This window comes from Podarcis vaucheri, assembly GCF_965113315.1.
Source record: "Podarcis vaucheri genome assembly, chromosome: 2".
NCBI classification, from domain to species: Eukaryota; Metazoa; Chordata; class Lepidosauria; order Squamata; family Lacertidae; genus Podarcis; species Podarcis vaucheri.
Window position 1 is genome coordinate 4,749,137 of NC_138760.1, and position 17,877 is coordinate 4,767,013.

Below are 17,877 nucleotides of genomic sequence, written 5' to 3' on the forward strand. Positions count from 1 at the left end.
CATAAAGACCGGAGATTTTCCTTCTAGGAATATTACCAACAGAAATAAAGCAAAACACAAGACCACTGTTTATGTACTCAATTATGGCCACAAGAATACTCGTAGCCAGAAGCTGGAAATGTGAAACAATACCAACAATAATAGACTGGAAAACACTCATGGTAGAGTATTTTCACTTAGCAAAGCTGACTGGAAAAGTTAGGGAAGCCCTAAATCAAAAAGTATAGAGAGAATGGATATTATTCAAGGAGTATATAAGATCACACTGTAAAAATGAAATTATCCTGGCAGAATTGAATGATACTTGTGTATAATAAATAATTGGGAAAATATATTAGAAAAATATGCAGAAAAAGCTATAAAATAAACTGTGATAAAATTAAGATATTAGAAAAAGTACAACAAGAATGATTGGAAGTTTTTGTTCTAGAAGAACAAAACTTTATTGGTCAAGATATGATAATACAACCGATATTTTTATTTTAATGTTAATTCCTCTTTGCTTTTTATTTTTATTCTTGTTATTCCTTTTTCATTTTTGTGTGAAATTCTGTTGTAATTATTTGTAATGTATTTGTATGATAGTATTTTAAATAAAATAAAATAAAAACAAAAAAAAATCCCTGCTAGGATAAGAGACATCCCTGCTATCTCTTCCAACAGAAGCAATTAAAGGTAAAGGTACCCCTGCCCGTACGGGCCAGTCTTGCCAGACTCTAGGGTTGTGCGCTCATCTCACTCTAGAGGCCGGGAGCCAGCGCTGTCCGCAGACACTTCCAGGTCACGTGGCCAGCGTGACAAGCTGCATCTGGTGAGCCAGCGCAGCACACGGAACGCCGTTTACCTTCCCGCTGGTAAGCAGTCCCTACTTATCTACTTGCACCCGGAGGTGCTTTCGAACTGCTAGGTTGGCAGGCGCTGGGACCAAACGACGGGAGCGCACCCCACCGCGGGGATTCGAACCGCCGACCATGCGATCAGCAAGTCCTAGGCACTGAGGTTTTACCCACAGCGCCACCCGCATCCCTAACAGAAGCAATTAGCCAGAGCCAAAGAATGGCAGTAGGGATGATGATTTAGGTAAACCAATTTCCTCTCATGTTCTCCTTCATAGTAAAGGTGCGGGGTGAGGAGCCATGGAACTCCTTGGAACTTGCGGAAGGGCTGTACCTCAGTGGTAGGCAGTCTGAGTGACATACAGGAAGCGGACTGATGGAGAAGGGGTGGAGCACCTGCCCCTTCTCAAGTGGGCTGCAAGAGGAAGGATGCTCCCTCCTTTCCAACCAGCATAGAAACACTGCTCTCCACCTTTCCACTGCCAGCCCGACAGGCTAGTAAGACTTTTTGCAGACTGGTAACTTGTGTGTGGTTCGATTGCACGTGGGGACGTTGGAGGGTGGGGCTTGCATGTTCACCATTGCCCCCCACCAGAGCTTAAGCTCTTGTGGGTTCTGACTAATTTCCCCCATTGCTGGTTGCTATGCAGGCTTGAGGCCATCTTTTGGCAGATCTGCCCTCGTGCTGCCGTTTTCCAGCACTACTCTAATAATAATAATAATAATAATAATAAAATAATAATAATAATAATAATAATAATAATAATAATAATAATAATTTATTATTTATACCCCGCCCATCTGGCTGAGTTTCTCCAGCCACTCTGGGCGGCTCCCAATCAAGTATTAAAAACAGTACAGCATTAAATATTAAAAACTTCCCTAAACAGGGCTGCCTTCAGATGTCTTTTAAAGATAGGATAGCTGCTTATTTCCTTCACATCTGAAGGGACGGTGTTCCACAGGGTGGGCTCCACTACCGAGAAGGCCCTCTGTCTGGTTCCCTGTAACTTCACTTCTCGCAATGAGGGAACCGCCAGAAGGCCCTCAGTGCTGGATCTCAGTGTCCTTCTCAGTGTCACTCTCCTTCTGTCGCTTGGTTCCTCAAATGTCGGGGGATGCAAGCACAACCATGAACCACAGAAACTGAGCACAGGAGTTTTCCCTCTCTCTCTCTACCAATGCTGGGCAAAGCTCAACCACAGAACCAACCAGAGCTGTGTTTCCCATAGGGCTTAGTGGTGCGTTGCGCCAGGGCGCCGGCCTCTCAGGGGCTCCCCAGCAAGTGGGGGAGCTGCACAGCTTTGCCGGCAGCCTCCCCTTTCCCTGCACACCCATCAGCTGTGCCCCGTCAACCATATGGCTGGCGGGCATGCATGGATATGATTGCACTGCCTATTTCGCAAATAAAACTAGCCAGATAAACAAACATGCTGGAGGTAGCATTGTATTCTCCTTCTCTGTTCATTGGGCAAGTTTGTACATAAGTTGTTGTACTATATAAAATAATTGCTTCTGCAAAATGATACTGTGACTTTTAACTTTAACTGTTTTGGTTGCTTGTGTTTTATAATTCTTTTTTTTTTTAATGATATTTATTAAGGTTTCAAAAAAAAAGTTACATATATAAGAAAAAGAAAAATAGAAAAAAGAAAAAATACAAAATACAGAAAAAATAAGAGACTTAAAAAACAAATCAATCTTTCCATGCCTTACATTTCATTTACTTGTTTCCCTGACCTCCTCACGCCTCCCTTTTTTGTATTCCAGTTCAGTTAATTAATTCAGCAATTCCTTTCTCTCTTTGTTTTTATCTTAATCCTTTAACTTAATATATTATAGCTTTAGGTTCTCACCTGTTAACAATCCATTTTTACATACACCTTTATAACATTGCTGCTAAAACCACTTAACTTCATTCTGACATCATTCTAACATTCATTAATTTTACAGTATTTCTGTAAATAGTCTTTAAATTTCTTCCAATCTTCTTCCACCGACTCTTCTCCCTGGTCTCGGATTCTGCCAGTCATTTCCGCCAATTCCATGTAGTCCATCACCCTCATCTGCCACTTTATTTTATTTTTCTTGTACTCTTCATATAATTGAAAATCAAATAAAATTGGGTGTAGGTGGCATGTAGCATGGGGAGCACAAGGCCCTCTTAATGTTATCAGACTCCCATCAGCCTCAGCTGACATGGCCAATGGTCAGGGAGGATGGGAGTTGTAGTCGAGCAGCATCTAAAAGACCATAAGTTCCCTGTCCATAACTGAAGTGAACATAACATCCAAACTGCTAATATAACATCAGATATATATCATCAGTACCTCTCCTACAAATGAAAAACAAAACAAATCTCCTGGATTTCCATGAATTATAGTTTTCATATATTTATTATTAATTACTAATAAAATACACATCAGTAGTTAATTAATCTATATATCACTGGACCATCATGAAGTCTCTCTAGGATCATGAGGAACCTGTGGCCCTCCTTTTGTTGCCAGACTACAATTCCCCCCATCCCTGAACATTGGCCATGCATGCTGGCTTGGGCTGCTGGGAGTTGGAGCTGGAAGTTGGATTGTTCAAAAGTTTGAGGCAGAGATAAGTCTTCGCCAATCCTGCTTCTTAAAGTCCTTTTAACTGGAGATGTCAGACTGAGACTGCAATTCCAAGCATGTTTACTGGAAAGACCCAATCCATTCAGTGTGACTTACTGGCAGATAAACATATATACAAGTTGCAACCTGAATTTAGGGTCTTCTGCTCCCAGAGCAATCAATATGTGTCCCACCTTTGTGCTGCTGCCCCTCCTTGACATCACACGAGAGTCCTGGTGGGCAGTCAGTAGGTATTGGCTCCAGTGACAAATCAAGAACAAGGCTTCCCAGGAGGGATCAGATCCAGCAATAGTCTTGTGTTGCTGGCAAAAGTACATACCCAGCATGACTGATTAGGCAATTCCTGCATGAAACAGGAATAGACTCCAAGCTCTCGTCAGCAAGGGGCCCAAGGTGATCAGCTGTGCAGCAAGGGAGATGGCAACACATCAAGGTTCAGGACACAGATTTCATTCCTTATCTTATTGAACTAGCTGCACTGGGTGTTGCTATGGGACAAGATCCATGTTTGTGTACAGTGCAACTCTCCAGGGTCAAGTTCCAGCTTCAGTCTTGCCAGTGACGCTGGTCCACTTCACCTGTCACGTAATGCTGTGGGACCAGTTCCTTCTCATCATGAGCCTCCTGAGTTTCAGTGCCACTGCTAGTTAAATGTGCCAGCCATCTGCTCAAGAGCCCTGCTGATCACTGAAATTATGCACTCCTTACCCAAAGACCTGTAAAGGTACACTAAAGTCAAGGCAAATGGGGTTGGAGGGAATCTGAGAGGTTGACCTGCCCATGCACTTTTATGGTTCATACCAGGAGAAAGAGGGTGAACTCTTTTGAAATGGCTGTTCCTTCTTCCCCTTCTCACCTAAGCTCCTGTTTCGCTGTAGCACATTTCCTGTTCGCACACAAAGAGCAGCACAGGAAGATGGCTTATGGCTGCATCTAAGGCAACCTGTTCTCCTTCCTCAGAAGTGGACAGGAGCTGGGGAGGAAAGACTTTTGTGCCTCTCAGCTCCAGGTTCTGGAGAGCCTTTGGGCAAGACACCCTCCATGGACCCTCCCTCAGGGCTCATCCAGACTTCCATTTGGTCCGTGACTTCTAGGCATGGATCCAATAGGTTTTTCTTCTGTCCTGCCATTTCCCCCAGGATAACCCGTGGTTTACTGCTGAATCAGAGCAAACGTCAATCAGGTTTTCTGTGGATTGACACTTGTTCTGATTCAGCAATAAACAGCAGATTTTTCCAGGCAAAGGAAAACCTATCAGGAGTCACAGACTAAAAGGAACAAAATTTGGGACAAAAGGAAGTGTGGGTGAGCCCTTAGTCTATCTCCTCATTGCAGGGGACCCTTGTTGTAGGCACCTGTGCAGAGGTGTCATTCCTCAGCAATGCCCAATCCTTGACCCTATGGCAAAAGAAGGCCAGGTTGCCTTTGATTCGATTTTCCTCCTCAAAAGATCCAGCAATGAGGAAGTGGCAGGAGGAGGCTGTGTAGGCACCAAACCTTTGAAGAAGTTCTAATGCACATGGCTTCCCCTCAAAAAACCCAGGGACTGTAGCTTGCCTCTCGCAAAGCTACAATTCCCAGAACCCTTAATAAACTACAGCTTTCATTATTTTTTTGTCAGGTGGGATGTGCTTTAAACATACTTGACTCCAACTTGGATTTGAGCAAATGGCACCGTTCCTTGGGAAATTGAGCAGTCACTGCTGCAAACACAGGCTGTGTGCACACTATACGTTTAAAGTGTATCTGAAGAACATTCTTTCTCTCAAAAAAATCTGGGCACTGTAGTATACCCCTCACAATTCCCAGCAACCTTTAATCTGTGCCCAGAATTCTTTGAGTGGGGGAATGTGCTTTGAATTTGCTTTAAAGGTTTATAGTGTATATGCAGACACACAGAAAGTAGCTACTTTCTGGAAAGAGCCATTCTCTGGTAACCATCACCACCCAATTATTATTTTCCTACTGAACCTAGGAGAACCTCACAAACACTTATTGATCAAGCTGTGCTTTTGGTTCTTAACTAGGGAGGACAGGGCTTTTGAATGTTTAGGAGTTGTGTCATGCAAGGTACACCTGGCAAACTTCCCTCTTCAGCACAACAATTTAAAGGTTCAGGAACCCTGCCCTCTTTTTTGCATCTGGCCATCCCACTGACCTCAGGGATACCATTCCGTATTTCAGAGGAGGGGAGAGATTTCATGGAGAGGGCTAGACCCACAGCAACCATCCGGTCCATTGTCAGTGTCTGGCACCCAGAGGAAGCTGCTATGGTTTCAGTGCCACACCATTGCCCACTGACACTGAGGCCTGGCACTGGCACAGTCTGCTGACTGTGTTATGCAAGGGGCATTGTGGGAACCTCAAAAAACAGCAGCTTGTAGCTGCTTTCTGCTTCTGCCTTCAAATAAGCTAAGGACTGGATGTAAAAAGAGTTCCACCATATGACACTTTGAGAGCCCCTTCAAACCTGGAGCCAACCCAGATAGCAAAAGCAATTCAGTTTGTAGAACCAGCAAACAGGTAAAAAAAATGGAACAATGGACTTGGAGAGGTGCAATGGGGAAGGAGAACTGCCCCCCCCAATAGTGCCCCCACTGATCCTTTCTGTGCTGAGGGGAAGGGTACCTGCTTTTTGCAAGGACAGTTCTCAATGCACCCAGTTGCGCACTAGAGGGTGTGTGTGTGATGTGGGAAGCTAATGTATGGACAAGCTTTCCAGTGTCTGCCTGGAAGCAAGCACTGGCACCCCTGGGACACCTGGAACAAGAATGGAATCAATACCATCCAACACATGAAGATCAATGCTGTCTGGGAAACCAACCAGGCTATGCTTGCGCAAAGATAGAGAAAGCGTGTTGGTTTCCCCAGCTGGCTCCCTGTTGCCTCTTCCTTGCCAGATTTCACAAACTTATTTGCTCAGCAAACATTTGGAGAACCCTTCATTAAGCTCCTCAAATCATTATCCACTTAGTTAAAAAAACCCAAGATAATTTGTTACAGTTATTGTGGTAGAATTTATAATAATGTTGGTCAGAGGGCAGGTCTCTGTTGCATCTGGTGCTAAAACAAGAACAGGGCCATTTGGTCAAATGGCCAAAATATTGGGAAATTTTGGAACAAGAAGGAGATAAATTGAAACTGCAGAGTTTTGAGAAATTAAAAAATAAAGTGAGAGATTGGCTCCATTACTACCAGATAATGGAGGCCTACAACCAGGATAAAAGAATTGGTTTCCAGGTAGAAAAATCTAAATTGGAAACAGAACTGTTAGAACCTAAAGCTAAGATTTTGTCAAAAATGTATAACTTGCTGTTGAAATGGAATACTCAGGATGAAACGATTAAATCGGTCATGATTAAATGGGCACAGGATGCTGGGCATAATATTATGTTTGCTGACTGGGAACAGTTGTGGACCACCGGAATGAAATTTATGGCATGTAATGCCTTGAGAGAAAATATTATGAAAATGATATATAGGTGGTACATGACCCCAGTCAAGCTTGCAAAAATCTATCATTTGCCCGATAACAAATGTTGGAAATGTAAAGAAACTGAAGGTACATTCTTTCACCTTTGGTGGATGTGCCCAAGGATTAAGGCTTTCTAGGAGATGATATATAATGAACTGAAAAAGGTATTTAAATATACCTTCTTGAAGAAACCAGAGGCCTTTCTCCTGGGCATGGTTGGCCAATTGGTGCCAAAGAAGGACAGAACTTTTTTTATGTATGCCACAACAGCAGCAAGAATACTTATCGCAAAGTATTGGAAGACACAAGACCTACCCACTTTGGAAGAATGGCAGATGAAGCTGATTGACTGTATGGGACTAGCAGAAATGACTGGCAGAATTCGTGACCAGGGAGAAGAGTCGGCAGAAGAAGACTGAAAAAAATTTAAGGACTATTTACAAAAATATTGTAAAATTAAGGAATGTTGAATGATGTTGGATTGAAATTAAGTGGTTTCAAGCTGTAATTATGATAAAATGACCTTTTTTTTGTAAGCAAGAATTTAAAGCTACAATAATTTAAGATGTTGAGATAAGGATTTGCTGTATAAATAACTCAAACTGGGTATGCAAGAAGGGGGGGTATGAGGAGGTCGGGGAAATAAGTTACGAGAAAATAAGTTATGAAATTTATGTGTTTTTAATATTTTTATGTTTGTTTGTTTTTGTTTGTAAAAAATTGGAAACTTTAATAAATATTTCTTTAAAAAAAAACAAGAACAGGGGATGGGGAGCAGGTGTTGTAAGTCCCCAGGATTCTTCTAACCCCCCCCCCATTTTTTCCTCTCATTGGAAAGAACTCAAAATCATGCTCTTCTAATGGTTCTGTCAGCGCAAGCATTTCAGCTTTTCAGACTGATCACCCCTCTCCTCCCCCTATGCGCTATTCTGAGGGTTCTCTTGATACACGCATGGGAAGGCATGGGGGGAGGATAGGAGTTTGGAATTTGTTTTTATTGTTTGTGAAACACTAATAAATATCATTTTTAAAAAAATAAGATAGGAGTGAAAGCCCCACTGCGCTACCAGAAGGTCTTGCATGGGCTTCCACTAGCAGAACTCATTAGTTGAATCCCACCCTAAGGGTCCTTTATGCACATAGGTGATGCCAATGAGATTTTCAGGAATTTGCACAAGATTAATATTCAACGCAGCAGCCCAAAGAGGAGCACCACTGCAAGGCCAAGAGATGTGTATAAACGTACACGTGTTCATAAAGAAAGAGTGCAAAAAGTATTGTAGCGTCTCAGAAAGTTTTGTGAGCACTTCATATACTGCACAGCTGAGCCCTAATTTAGGACCACATTAAAAACTGAAGATCAATCTTATCAGGGCTTTTTTCCCCAGTCATAACCTACCGGAACTGAGTTCTGGCACCTCTCAGGTCGGCGCCATTGCCTTTATAAGAGAACAAGGGAGGTGTTCATGGTGAGTTCTGGCACCTCTTTTTCTAGAAAAATAGCACTAAACCTTATAAAGGTCTACTCAGACTTGAGTTCCACTGTATTTACTACGCAAAAACCTTTGACTGTGTCGACCACAGCAAACTATGGCAAGTTCTTAAAGAAATGGGAGTGCCTGATCTGTCTCTTGAGAAATCTCTATGTGGGACAAGAAGCTACACTTAGAACTGGACATGGAACAACTGATTGGTTCAAAATTGGGAAAGGAGTAAAACAAGGCTGTTGTAATTATCTCCCTGCTTATTAAAATTATATGCAGAATTAATCATGCGAAAGGCTGGACTAGATGAATCCCAAGCCGGAATTAAGATTGCCGGAAGAAATATCAACAACCTCAGATATGCAGATGACACAACTTTGATGGCAGAAACTGAGGAGGAATTAAAGAACCTCTTAATGAGGATGAAAGAGGAGAGCGCAAAATATGGTCTGAAGCTCAACATCAAAAAAAACTAAGATCATGGCCACTGGTCCCACCACCTCCTGGCAAATAGAAGGGGAAGAAATGGAGGCAGTGAGAGATTTTACTTTCTTGGGCTCCATGGTCACTGCAGTTGGTGACAACAGTCATGAAATTAAAAGACACCTGCTTCTTGGGAGGAAAAGCGATGACCAACCTAGACAGCATCTTAAAAAGTAAAGACATCACCTTGCCAACAAAGGTCCGTATAGTTAAAAAAATGGTTTTCCCAGTAGTGATGTATGGAAGTGAGAGCTGGACCATAAAGAAGGCTGATCGCCGAAGAAATGATGCTTTTGAATTATGGTGCTGGAGGAGACTCTTGAGAGTTCCATGGACTGCAAGAAGATCCAACCTATCCATTCTTAAGGAAATCAGCCCTGAGTGCTCACTGGAAGGACAGATCCTGAAGCTGAGGCTCCAATACTTTGGCCACCTCATGAGAAGAGAAGACTCCCTGGAAAAGACCCTGATGTTGGGAAAGATGGAGGGCACAAGGAGAAGGGGACGACAGAGAATGAGATGGTTGGATGGTGTTCTTGAAGCTACCAGCATGAGTTTGATCAAACTGCGGGATGCAGTGGAAGACAGAAGTGCCTGGCGTGCTCTGGTCCATGGGGTCACGAAGAGTCGGACATGACTAAACGACTAAACAACAAGTAAACATCTGTCAAAATTACTAATGTTTCTTTGTGTTCCTTGTGATCTCATGCTGTAAACTGGCATGTCTTTAGTCCATGGGGGTCACAAAGAGTCGGACACACCTAAACGACTAAACAACAACCAACACTTTGAATTGTGCTCAGAAACGTACTGGGAGCCAATGCAGTTCTTATAGGTCTGGTGTTATATGGTGTCGGTGGCTGCTTCAAATCACCAGTTTAGCTGCCACATTCTGGATTAGTAGTAGTTTCCAGGTCACCTTGGAAACGACTAAACAACAACAACTCTCAGGTACAATGGTAACTCGGGATGCGAATGGGATCCGTTCCGGAACCCCGTTCGTATCCTCAACAGAACGTAAGACGTGACTGCGTGTCTGCACGTGCGCGGGTCACATTTTGCCGCTTCCACGCATGCGCGTGACATCATTTTGACCGTCTGCGCATGCGCGAGCGGAAAAATCCCGAAGTTATGAACTCTGTTGCAGAGCGCAACCCGAAAATACTTATCCTGAAGCGTATTTATCCCAAGGTATGACTGTATATTGGTTTAGAATTGCACCCTAAATGTGACCTTGCATTTGAGTCTGTGTGTGTGTGTGTTCCTAGAAATTGCAGGTGTGCAGGCCGTGATCCTAAATTGAGGGTGGGGGGGGGTTCAATCCTTTTCTTCTATGATGCTGTTGAAAACGAGAGGTAAATTGCTATTTCATCTGAGAAGGTATCCCTGGATTCACTTTGGGTTAGATTCAACTAAAGAGATGCGCTACTGGGAGCCAGCGCAATGAGTCCCGATAGCACAATGGGGCTTTCCCCCTCCTCTTCTTGCAGCATGCAAGCATGCCCCCCCAAAAAAAACCCTCAAGTGGTAGGGGAATCAGGAGACAACCCACCAGAGCACTGCACTGGGGGAGGATTATTCCATCAGACAAGCAAAAATGCTGGCATTGACAGAGCCTTCTCCTTAGTGCTACTTTGAATTCCACCCTTTAAATTCTGCAACCTGGGAGCTGAACTAGATGTGACACTACTCCCCCACCCCTTTGGACACCCATGGCTGCCATTGCTCATTCTTCCATCCCACCTCACCTAATGGCCAGTGTGGGGAGTCGTAACCTAGAGAGCACTGAACCCTGGTGTCCCATAATGCGCCCTCTTCTACTGCATGTTGCCAGGATGAGGCGAGAAAGAGACAGGGAGTGATGGCAGCTCAGCGTCTCTCATTAACATCTTGCTCCACCTGAACCCTCCTCAAAATCCCTCCCAGGTTTTTCTTTCGGCTTTCCTCCAAATCCTTTGGGAGTTTTGCCTGGAGGGGAAACTTCAGTTTTGCATCAGATTTCACTTTGCAAAATAAAATGTCAGTTATTTTCGTTTTCGTTAAGCAAATGCTGAAGGAGCAGCAAACGAGGCCTTTCCCCCCTCTTTCTACGGAGGAGCAGCAGCTGAGAGGAGGAAGCAGGTGGCTGGCAGGGCCACAGGCTCTGGCTGGAAAGGCATCTGGCTGAGGTATTTATAACCGCAAGGAGCCTCACATGAAAAGTGACTAAGAATCAAAGGGCTGTATTTTTAAACAAGCTTTGACGCAAGTGCGAACAAAGAGCTATAAATTAACCACCTACATCCCCCACGCTCTGTGCCTTTCCAGCCTAAGAGGATGCAGGGCTGTTGAGGAACTAGGACTGCCTTGTCATCAACACCAAAATAAGACAATTTTTCACCTACTTTTCTGGAGGCCTACTGAAGCTGGAACTCTATATTTAAATACATGTGTAAAAATTATTTATTTATTCAATTTCTGTCCCACCTTTCCCTCCCAAAGGAGCGCAGGGCTGAGTGGCAAGCACATTGTTAAAAGCAGTATCATTAAAAACCGTCTAAAAATAGTTTTTATAGCATTCTAAAAGCAGTTTTAAAAATTCTCTCAGCCAAGGATTTCAGGGTTGCCAAGAACAGTATCTCTCAGCCATCAAATACCTTTGTAAATCAGGATTATTATTTTTTTAAAAAAATCCCTTCAAAGTCTCCAGTAAGGGAGACAGACGTAGCTCACCAAAGAGCAAGGCCTCACCTGCTGGTCCCATTGCTCTCTCTTGAAATCTCTCGCTCTGTCAGGGCAACTTTTCAATGCTATAGAGGGCCTCTCCAGACATCCTCTTTATAGAGCAACTGCCCTGATTTACTTGCATATAGCCTCTGCAGAGGTTAGGTTATATCCGTTTTTTATTGAGTTTTCATTCTGATTTGTTTGTGAGGTGGTTATAACAGGCATTTGTCCTGCATTCATCTTGAATTGCTTGCATGGTGTTTATACAGCCTCTGGATGGTCAATTGTTCCCACACTTTCCAAACAGCGAAGAGTCTGTTTCTTTTTAAAGTGGATTTGTTGTGCTAGGGCAGGGGCATCCAATGTGGCTTTGGACTCCAACGGCCAGTCAGGGATGATGGGAAGTGTAGTCCAAGGACATCTGAAGGGCACCACATTGACTACCCCTGTGCTGGGGCGACAGGGCACTTTAATCCCCTTTAACTGCACAAGTTCAGTATGCCCTTGAATCCCTCCTACACAATAGTGACGGTGAATATGAAGCATAAGTGAAACGTAAATAAATTCTGCAGCAGTTAATGTAGATAAGAAAATCCGCATAAGAGTGTAGGAAAATGGTTGTTAATGCCTATGTGGTAAAATGGGCGCAGGGGTGGAAATTTACTGCCGCCTGACCTTTTGGCAGGGCAGGCTGTGCTAGGCATGATCAGCGCATGGACACCTCATGCTAGGCCAATGATTGGTTCACACAGAGTGGTCTGATAGTGGGGTGATGCCCATATTTGGTACTTGTCTTTGCCTGATGGTTGATACAATGTTGTATGGTTTTTTACTGTTCTTAATAAAATGTGGGCTGCAGCAGCTCCTTGCAGGGTTGCAAGGCAGAGAGGCAGAGAGCAAGGGGAAATGCTGACTAAGCCTTTTGAATTAGTCCTGGCGCGAGACTGATTTATTTTGTGACGAGCAGGCCCTCATCATTACTGCCCTCGTCATAAGAGTGCTATCCTATACAAGATAAACTGAACTCAGTGAGACTTACATACCTCACACATCATTTTATTTGTTTGCCACCTTTCCATAGTTAAAATCATGTCCATGTTCAAGACGGCTTACAACATGAAAAAAATTACATAACAAAAATAGTCATAAACTAGGGTTGCCTAGGGAAAACCTGGACATGTCCTCTTTTGGGGGCCCAACATGCCCACCCGAGAGGATTTTTACATTTTAAAGGAAATGTCTGGTTTTGGGGAGTTTTGTTTTTTTTTTAAATAAAGATACAAAGGATTAATATAAATAACAGCCACAACCCCGCTCCAACAACCCTCCCCAGCCCAAGAGTCTGTTCAGCAGCCTCACTTTTTGTAGCTGGAGTCAGTCAGCCCACACTCTCCCAGGTCAAGCGGGAAAGCCCTGCAAGGCAGGGAGCAGGTCTTCCAGGAGTCACATCCAAGACTTGCTCCCAAATAAGAGAGTAGAGGATACTACTTTTCTCAGTTATCATAGATAACTAAGTCTGCTTTTGCTTGTCTCGGGAAATAGCAAAGATATACCGTATGTGCAGCATGTATACTCTGGTCCCTAAAAGTTGCACCTCATTCCAGCTTCCAAAATTGCATGAAATATTTTTGTTGTCATAAGGACTAGAAATGTTTGAGTGAAAGATGGGATCTCAGGTTGATTAATTCAGCCCCTCAAAACCTGTTCTCTATATATCACTTACAGCTTTGTCTTTCCCTGTTCCCTGTTTTCAGTCTAGCAAGGAAAAAAAAGATTATCTTCCATTGCAATTTCTTTGCATCCATAAACCTATTAAAAACAAATATTAATAAAATCACCATCATGAAATTCAAATATAAAATCAATAAAACTTTTAGAAGAAATATTGGTAGCTAAAATCATGCTTGCTGCAACAGAGAAAGTTTTCAGCAGGCATGTAAAACACTGATGAGGCTGCTGACTAAAGAACCAGCTCCTCACAAATGTGGAACAGACATTCTGAGGCACTTGTAAAAGTGCAGGTTCCACAGACTGAAGGATCAGATAAATGCACATATGGGGCAAAGTGAACACCTTTATTTTAACTGCAAGATAGACCCAAAAGAGAAAATAACAGAACACCACTAGTAATCACATGCAGCTCTCAATCAGAGATTTGCAACATCTCTTAGATAATGGCAGCTCTCTTTCCCAAGCTCTGGGAGGAAGACCTTTCATTGCCTACAGAAAGCCACCCAACCTTAAACAGCTCCTCACACACAATAGTACAATGAACAGACTTAACATGGACACTGGCACAAGAGCCTGCAAAAAATCTAGATGCCAACTTTGCTGCTACATCATTATTGGCCTCAATAACTTCAAACATACCATCTCAGGCCTATTTAATTGTTCACTTTCCAACATTATATATGCTATCAAATGCCAACAGTGCCCTTCAGCTCTCTATACTGGACAAACAGGACAAACTTTATGCCAAAGAATAAATGGGCATAAATCTGACATCAGGAATCATAAAACAGAGAAACCAATAGGAAAACACTTCAGTCTCCCAGGACATTCTGTTGTTGTTTAGTCGTTTAGTCGTGTCCGACTCTTCGTGACCCCATGGACCAGAGCACGCCAGGCACTTCTGTCCTCCACTGCCTCCCGCAGTTTGATCAAACTCATGCTAGTAGATTCAAGAACACCATCCAACCATCTCATTCTCTGTCGTCCCCTTCTCCTTGTGCCCTCCATCTTTCCCAACATCAGGGTCTTTTCCAGGGAGTCCTCTCTTCTCATGAGGTGGCCAAAGTATTGGAGCCTCAGCTTCACGATCTGTCCTTCCAGTGAGCACTCAGGGCTGATTTCCTTCAGAATGGAGAGGTTTGATCTTCTTGCAGTCCATGGGACTCTCAAGAGTCTCCTCCAGCACCATAATTCAAAAGTATCAATTCTTCGGCGATCAGCCTTCTTTATGGTCCAGCTCTCACTTCCATACATCACTACTGGGAAAACCATGGCTTTTACTATACGGACCTTTGTTGGCAAGGTGATGTCTCTGCTTTTTAAGATGTTGTCTAGGTTTGCCATCGCCTTTCTCCCAAGGAGCAGGCGTCTTTTAATTTCGTGACTGCTGTCACCATCTGCACTGATCATGGAGCCCAAGAAAGTAAAATCTCTCACTGCCTCCATTTCTTCCCCATCTATTTGCCAGGAGGTGATGGGCCCAGTGGCCATGATCTTCGTTTTTTTGATGTTGAGCTTCAGACCATATTTTGCGCTCTCCTCTTTCACCCTCATTAAAAGGTTCTTTAATTCCTCTTCACTTTCTGCCATCAAGGTTGTGTCATCTGCATATCTGAGGTTGTTGATATTTCTTCCGGCAATCTTAATTCCGGCTTGGGATTCATCCAGCCCAGCCTTTCGCATGATGAATTCTGCATATAAGTTAAATAAGCAGGGAGACAATATACAGCCTTGCCGTACTCCTTTCCCAATTTGGAACCAATCAGTTGTTCCATATCCAGTTCTAACTGTAGCTTCTTGTCCCACATAGAGATTTCGCAGGAGACAGATGAGGTGATCAGGCACTCCCATTTCTTTAAGAACTTGCCATAGTTTGCTGTGGTCAACACAGTCAAAGGCTTTTGCATAGTCAATGAAGCAGAAGTAGATGTCTTTCTGGAACTCTCTGGCTTTCTCCATAATCCAGCGCATGTTTGCAATTTGGTCTCTGGTTCCTCTGCCTCTTCTAAATCCAGCTTGCACTTCTGGGAGTTCTCGGTCCACATACTGCTTGAGCCTTCCTTGTAGAATTTTAAGCATAACCTTGCTAGCATGTGAAATGAGTGAAATTGTGCGGTAGTTGGAGCATTCTTTGGCACTGCCTTTCTTTGGGATTGGAATGTAGACTGATCTTCTCCAATCCTCTGGCCACTGCTGAGTTTTCCAAACTTGCTGGCATATTGAGTGTAGCACCTTAACAGCATCATCTTTTAAAATTTTAAACAGTTCAGCTGGAATACCATCACTTCCACTGGCCTTGTTATTTGCAGTGCTTTCTAAGGCCCATTTGACTTCACTCTCCAGGATGTCTGGCTCAAGGTCAGCAACCACACTACCTGGGGTGTATGAGACATCCATATCTTTCTGGTATAATTCCTCTGTGTATTCTTGCCACCTCTTCTTGATGTCTTCTGCTTCAGTTAGATCTTTACCACTTTTGTCCTTTATTATGGTAATCTTTGTACGAAATGTTCCTTTCATATTTCCGATTTTCTTGAACAGATCTCTGGTTCTTCCCATTCTGTTGCTTTCCTCTATTTCTTTGCATTGCTCGTTTAAGAAGGCCTTCTTGTCTCTCCTTGCTGTTCTTTGGAAATCTGCATTCAATTTCCTGTATCTTTCACTATCTCCCTCGCATTTTGCTTGCCTTCTCTCCTCCGCTATTTGTAAGGCCTCGTTGGACAGCCACTTTGCTTTCTTGCATTTCTTTTTCATTGGGATGGTTTTAGTTGCTGCCTCCTGTATAATGTTGCGAGCCTCCATCCATAGTTCTTCAGGCACTCTGTCCAGCAAATCTAAATCCTTAAACCTGTTCCTCACTTCCACTGTGTATTCATAAGGGATTTGGTTTAGATTGTATCTTACCTGTCCAGTGGTTTTTCCTACTTTCTTCAGTTTAAGCTTGAATTTTGCTATAAGGAGCTGATGATCTGAGCCACAGTCAGCTCCAGGTCTTGTTTTTGCTGACTGTATAGAGCTTCTCCATCTTTGGCTGCAGAGAATATAATCAATCTGATTTCGATGTTGCCCATCTGGGGATGTCCATGTGTAGAGTCGTCTCTTGTGTTGTTGGAAAAGCGTGTTTGTGATGACCAGCTTGTTCTCTTGACAGAACTCTATTAGCCTTTGCCCTGCTTCGTTTTGATCTCCAAGGCCAAACTTGCCAGTTGTTCCTTTTATCTCTTGATTCCCTACTTTAGCATTCCAATCCCCTATAATGAGCAGAACATCCTTCTTTGGTGTCACTTCGATAAGGTTTTGTAAGTCTTCATAGAACTGGTCAATTTCAGTTTCTTCAGCACTAGTAGTTGGTGCATAAACTTGGATTACTGTGATGTTAAAAGGTCTGCCTTGGATTCGTATCGAGATCATTCTATCATTTTTGAGACTGCATCCCAGTACAGCTTTCGCCACTCTTTTGTTGACTATGAGGGCCACTCCATTTCTCTTACGGGTTTCTTGCCCACAGTAGTAGATATGGTAGTCATCCGAACTGAATTCGCCCATTCCCGTCCATTTTAGCTCACTGATGCCCAGGATGTCAATATTTATTCTTGCCATCTCATTTTTGACCACATCCAACTTACCCAGGTTCATGGTTCTTACATTCCAGGTTCCTATGCAATATTTTTCTTTACAGCATTGGACTTTCCTTTCGCTTCCATGCATATCCACAACTGAGCGTCCTTTCGGCTTTGGCCCAGCCGCTTCATCAGCTCTGGATCTACTTGTACTTGTCCTCCGCTCTTCCCCAGTAGCATGTTGGACACCTTCCGACCTGAGGGGCTCATCTTCCAGTGTCATAACTTTTATATGCCTGTTGTCTTTGTCCATGGAGTTTTCTTGGCAGGGATACTGGAGTGGCTTGCCGATTCCTACTCCAGGTGGATCACGTTTGGTCAAAACTCTCCACTATGACCTGTTCATCTTGTGTGCCCTGCTCGGCGTAGTTCATAGCTTCCCTGAGTTCTTCAAGCCCCTTCGCCACGGCAAGGCAGTGATCCATGAAGGGGAGGACATTCTGTACAAGATCTTAAAGTAGCTGTCTTATTGCAAAAGAATTTTAGATTTACATTTAAAAGAGAAGTTGCTGAATTACAACTCATTACTAAATTAAAAACTATGGAGAGACCTGGTCTGAATAGAGATATTGGGTTCATGTCCCATTATACATGCTAAAGCTAATTTTGGTCATCTATCCCTTTAAAAATGCCTTGCCCTTCCCTGTGGAACCAACTGCCATAACAGTCATCAACAGTTACAAGGTTGAAGCGTGTATTACACATGAAAGCTCATACCTTGAAAGCTTATATTTAGTTGATCTTAAAGGTGCCACTGGAATTATTAAAAAAAGATTTTTTTAATCTTTCATCTTGTTATTTATTATGGCCTCAAGCTCTTAGTGGTACCATTTTGCACTGTGCATTTTCACAAGCAGGTTTGTCAAGGCTCAACCTGAAGGTGTCTTTTGAAAGCTCCATGGCACCAATGCAGTT

The 17,877-nt window shown here is 43.2% G+C and overlaps 1 long non-coding RNA gene across 4 annotated transcripts; it reads right to left on the reverse strand.

The window, feature by feature from the left end:
- Positions 1-11,706: 11,706 nt before the first annotated feature.
- On the reverse strand, positions 11,707-17,649 carry LOC309524533. Of its 4 annotated transcripts, none has more exons than XR_014215976.1 (3): positions 17,514-17,649; positions 13,335-13,420; positions 11,707-12,126 (listed from the first exon to the last, which is right to left on the reverse strand). It is a non-coding gene; the product is annotated as an uncharacterized lncRNA (long non-coding RNA). The 4 variants fall into 4 exon arrangements; XR_014215977.1 differs by having other exon boundaries at positions 17,455-17,649; XR_014215978.1 differs by having other exon boundaries at positions 12,971-13,420; positions 17,455-17,649.
- Positions 17,650-17,877: the final 228 nt, after the last annotated feature.